General features: G+C 44.8%; 1 non-coding gene across 1 annotated transcript; it reads left to right on the top strand.

Annotated features, from left to right (window-relative positions):
• The first annotated feature begins 5325 nt into the window (after positions 1 to 5325).
• On the top strand, positions 5326 to 5407 carry trnas-uga (transfer RNA serine (anticodon UGA)). Its single transcript has one exon. It is a non-coding gene; the product is annotated as a tRNA-Ser (tRNA).
• The last annotated feature ends 309 nt before the right edge of the window (positions 5408 to 5716 follow it).

The following is a 5716-nucleotide window of genomic DNA, read 5'->3' as shown; positions in this document are numbered from 1 at the left end:
GAAGCAGTAAGTGTGAGGGGGTCAGGCTGATCGTGTCACAGTATGTGTGAGAGGTCAGGCTCATAGTGATGCAATAAGTGTCCGTGAGTCAGAGTGATCCTAATGCAGGAAGTGAGAGGGTACAGGGTGATAGTGACGCAATGAGAGTGAGGGGGTCAGCGTGATGGTGACAGAGTAAGGGTGAGTGTTCAGGCTGATATTGATGCAGTATGTTGAGGGCGTCAGGCTAATACTGGCCAGTAAGTGTAAAGTGAAAGGGTGATAGTGATGCAGGAAATGTGAGGAGTCAGACTGATAGACACGGTGAAATTGTGAGGGGTCAGGCTGATAGTGATGCGGGAAGTGTGCGAGTGTCAGGCTGATAGTGATGCAGTAAGTGTGTTGGGACCAGAGTGATAGGAACACAATAAGTGTGAGCAGCTTTGGATGATAGTGACAGGTCAGGAAGAGGGGGAGGATGGTAGTTATCCCGTGAGTGTGAGGTGTCAGGATGACAGTGAAGCAGACTGTTGAATGTGTCATTGTGATGGTGACATGGCAAGTGTGATGGGGTCAGGGTGACAATTACGCAGATGCTTTCAGGGGGTCAGGTTGTAGTGATGCAGTAATTGTGAGGGGTCAGGGTTATAGTGACGCAGTGAGTGTGAGATGTCAGTGTGATAGTGACGCAGCACATTTGAGGGCCAGGCTTATAGTGACTCAGTATGGGTAAGGGGTCAGGGTCACAGTGATGTAGATGCACTCTCAGGGCCAAGTTGTAGTAAAGCTGTAAGTGTGAGTGTCTCAGGCTGATAGTGATGAAGTAAATGTGAGGGGGTAAGGCGGTTAGGGATGTAGTAAGTGTGCTGGGGTAGTGCTAGAAGTGACGCAGTAAATGTGAGTGTTGAAGCTGATAGTGACGCATTAAGTTTGAGGGGATCAGGCTGATCTTGACCCAGTAAGTGTGAAGTTGTCAGGATGATAGTTACGCTGTAAGTGTATGGGGGCACAATGATCTTGACGCAGTAAGAGTGGGGAGTCAGGGTGATAGTGACGCAGTAAGCATGAGTGGGTAAGCCTGATAGTGACGCAGTATATGTGAGGGAGTCAACCTGGTAGTGGTGCAGTATGTGTGAAATGGTCAGACTGATATTGATGCATTTAGTGTGTTGGGGTCAAAGTGATAATGACGTAATAGGTGTAAGTGGCTCAGGATGATTTTGACACAGTGGGTGTGAGATACCAGTGTGATAGTGACGCAGTAAGTGTAAGGGGTCAGGATGACAGTGACACAGTGGGTGTGAGATACCAGTGTGATAGTGACGCAGTAAGTGTAAGGGGTCAGGATGACAGTGACACTAAGTGTACGGCCCTCAGTGTGATAGTGCCACAGCAAGTGTGGGGTGTCAGGGTTTAAATGACGTCGTAAGTGAGAGAGGGGCATTGCGATTGTGAAGCAGTAAGTGTGAGGGGGACAGGCTGATAGTGACACAGTCAATGTGACGGGGCAGTGTTTTAGTGACAAGATAAGTGTGAGGCGTCAGTCTGATAATGACACAATAAGTGTAAGGATTCAGGATGATAGTAACATGGGAAGTGTGAGGGCGTGACTGAAAGTGACGCAATAAGTGTGTGGCTGTTAGGCTGATGGGGCCGCAATAAAAATAAGGCCGGCAATGTGAAAATGGCAAAGACTGTGTGAGTGGGTCAGGGTGATAGTGACACAGTAAATGTGAGGAGGTCAGGGTGAGAGTGACGCAGAAAATGAGAGAGGATCAGAGTGAGAGTGACACAGTAAGTCTGAGGGGTCAGACTGATATTGACGCAGTAAGTATGAAGGGGTCAGGCTAAGAGTGACACAATCAGTGTGAGGGGGAGAGTTTTAGTTATACAGTAAATGCGAGGCATCAGACTGAAACTGATACAAAAAGTATGAGTGGGTCAGGGTGATATTGACGCAGTCAATGTGATGGGGCAGAGTTTTAGCAACATGGTAAGCGTGAGGCGTCAGTCTGGTACTGACACAAAAAGTGTGATGGAGTCAGGCTGATAGTGACACAGTAGGTTTTAGGAGTGAGGGTGATATTAACATAGGAAGTGCGAGGGCATCACTGATAGTGACGCAATATGTGTGTGGCTGTCAGGCTGATAGTGATGCAGTAAAAATGAGAATTGTCAAGGTGAAACTGGTGCAGTAACTGTGAGGATGGCAGATGGACAGTGATGCAGTAAGTGTGAGGGGTTCACACTGACATTGAGGCATGCAAGTGTGAGGGGCCAGGTTGATAGTGACGCTGTGTGCTGGCGGGTCCGGCTGATAACGACGCAGAAAATGTGAGTGCCTCAGTGTGACAGTGATGCATTACGTGTGCAATGGTCAGGGTGATAATGACAGAGAAAGTGTGAGGGGGTCAGGTTGATAGTTTTGCTGTAATTGTGAGCTTGATCAGCGTGATAGTGAGGGGCTCAGGCTAATGGCGACACAGCAATTGTGAGGGGGTCAGGGTAGTAGTGACGCAAAAGATGTGAGCGGGTCAGGCTAATAGTGATGCAGAACGTGTAAGGTGTCAGGTCGATAGTGACGCAGTAAAGGTAAGAGTGTTGGTATGCTAGTGACGCAGTAAGTGCGAGCTGCTCAAGATGATAATGACGCAATAAGCGTGAGGTTTCAGGTAGACACCCATGCAGTACGTGTGACGTATTCGGGGTGACAGCGATGCAGACACTTTGAGGGTGTCAGATTGAGAGTGACACAGGAAATGTGAGGGGACAGGCTGAGAGTGACACAGTAAGTGTAAGAGGTCAGGCTAATAATGATATACTAATTGTGATGGAGTCAGGATAGTAGTGGTGCAGTGAGTATGAGTTGTCAGGGTGATAGTGACACACGGTGTGGGTGGGATAGAGTTATAGTGATGCAGCAAGTATGAGGAGTGTGCAGGGTCTGGCTGATGGTGACGCAAGAAGAGTGAAAGTTTCAGTGTGATCTGGACTCACTAAGTTTGGGGTGTCAAGGTGATAGTGATGCTGTAAGTATGAGTGGGTCAGTCTGACAGTGACACAGTACTTTTGAAGGGATCAGGCTGGTAGTGATGCAGTAAGCGTGAGGGGGTCAGGCTGATATTGATGCACTAAGTGAGAGAGTGTCAAGGTGATGGGGATGCATTAAGTGTGAGCAAGTTAGAGGGAGAGTGACGCCGTTAGTGAGTGGGGTTTGGCTGATAGGGATGCAGTAGGTGCGCATGTATCAGGGTGTGAGTGATGCAGGAAGTATGAGGGTGCCAGAGGGATAGTGACGCATTACGGATGAAGGGTTAGAGTGATTGTGATGCAGTAATTCTGAGGGGATCAGAGAGATACCAACGCAGTAAGTATGGGGGGGGGGGGGGGGGGGGTCAGGCTGTCAGTGACGCTGTCAGTGTGAGTGTTGAAGCTCATAGTGAAGCAGTAGGTTTGAGGTGGTCTGTGTGATTGTGGCGCAGTAAATGTGAGAGGGTCAAGGTGATAGTGACATAGTAAGTTTGAGGAAGCAGTGTTGTAGTGACACGGTAAGTCTAAGGAGTCAGGGTAATAGTAACATAGGAAGTGTAAGGGCGTGACTGATAGGACAAAGTCAGTGTTTGGCAATCAGACTAATAATGACGCAGTCAAAATGAGGGTCTCTAAGTGAAAGTGGCGCAGTAAAAGTGAGGGCGCCAGATGGAGAGTGATGCAGTAAGTTTGACGGCTTCACGCTGATATTAAGGGGGTAAGTGTGAGGGGTCAGGTCTATAGTGATGCAGTAAGTGTCTGCGGGTCAGGCTGATAGTGATGCATTCAAAGACCAAATATCCAAGGCTCACTGTAGTGCTGAATAGCGAGACTTCTCAAGGCGAAGACAAAAATCAACAGTTCTCATCCTGGTCATAAATCACATTTTTTTTCATTTTAAAATTGTCCTCTCCTGCTTCTAGATTCACCAATGAGGGAACAAAATTTAATTGCACCATCCTGTTTATCTCTTCAAATATTTTGCAACTCTCAACGAAATTGCCTCTCTTGTTTTGAAACTGTTAAAAAAAAGACCGGATTTGCCCAATTTCAATTCACAGGACTAACGTTCATACATGATATCAAGGCGAATCACCATTCGTGGTATTCCTCATATGGCATTAGTATCTTTCCTAAATTGAGGATTATAATTCCTCATACTGTAGTCCAAGTGCGGTCGAACTGAGCCACAATACATTGGAAATAATACTTCGTTCTCGTGCCCTGAAATCCTTCTGCAGCTTTCACAACAGACTTCTACAACTGCTACTAGACTTCAATGACTTAGTAAAAACTTCTCCAAGATTCAATTCTAAAAATCTGTACATCAGACTTTCTACTTCAAACCTTCGATTAATAATCTCCACACATCTCCCTCCTGACAAGTATGAAAAAGTCAAATCCTTGCTAATTATTAAATCATGAGAGACATGGATAGGTTTACTCGTCAAGGTGTTTTCCTGCTGGTGAGGAAGTTAAAATTTAGAAAACATTGGTTTAAAATTAGTGGGTAAGGATTTAAAAGGGACGTCAGGGGTAACTTTTTCAGTCGTGTCCAGAATGAACTGCCAGAGAAATTGTTGGAGACTGGTACAACTTTAACATTTAATGGCATCTGGATGGATATATGAGTAACAAGGTTTAGAGGGATGTGGGCCAAATGTTGGCAAATGGGACCTATTAATATAGGATAACTGTCCACCATGGGCAAGTTGGAAAGATGGGCCACCTTCCATGTTGTATTGTTCAAGGACTTGATGACTCTAGAACAACTGCAAAAACTTTGCTAATAATTCCGTCAAGACGATTTCAAGTTCCAAATCTTCGGTCAATCTTCCTCTCTTGTACGCACAATTTCATTACCTGTTGTCCGAACTTACGGATTAGTTGCTGGATCCATTCCTGTAAATTGGTTCTGCATTCTTTCTAATTCCGATTTTTCTTTTACGAATATAGCTAGTGTTTATGGACTTAGCATCAGTATTTCTAATACCATATTTTGATGAATATTAAAAAACAACTTTGGCACCAGATGATGAGCAATTGAGTCAAAATCGATCGGACGCAGTGAAACAATGATCCTCTCTTCATGTGGTGTATATCCGTGACTCTAAAATTCGACGAAGAATCATTCCCACAACTTCAGCTGTGTCAGAATCTAGTTTGCGGTGAAAGCCTGTCAATCTGCTAAGGTAACGTTCGTCTGGGTCTCTGCAAAGGATTTGGCGAAATCGTTGGGTCTTGACAATTTGTTCTTCAAATTACGTATTTCATTAATTCAGTTCTTTTACTATGAAAATTGGCAATTTTGCTGCAGCTGTGATAGCCGAGAGGTTAAGGCATTGGATTTGAAATCCACTGGCGTCTTCCTGCGCAGGTTCGAATCCTGTTCACAGCGTTGAATTTTTCAAAGTCATTAATTCCTTTGCAGAATTTGGATTTCGTGGAGCTGGAGCTTTGCATTCAATCGAAAGTAAATTTTCAACTGTGAAGAATCCGACGTAATTTCAAGACGTCTAATTGAATAAATTATATGTCGAGACACAAAAAGCCACCAACTTCCAACATGAATCAGTTTCAAAACATTTGTCGAACTATCGTGAAATTTGGATGTTTGAGACCGGGGGTTTGGAATTAAGCAAAACAAGAAGCAATGCAATACATTACTTTCAGATGATGATTTTTAAAAATCAATTGAAAGTCAAGC

Source organism: Chiloscyllium punctatum, chromosome 14 (genome assembly GCF_047496795.1).
Source record: "Chiloscyllium punctatum isolate Juve2018m chromosome 14, sChiPun1.3, whole genome shotgun sequence".
NCBI lineage: Eukaryota > Metazoa > Chordata > Chondrichthyes > Orectolobiformes > Hemiscylliidae > Chiloscyllium > Chiloscyllium punctatum.
The sequence above is the reverse complement of the archived record's forward strand: the minus strand, read 5'-3'. Positions and strand labels throughout refer to the sequence as shown.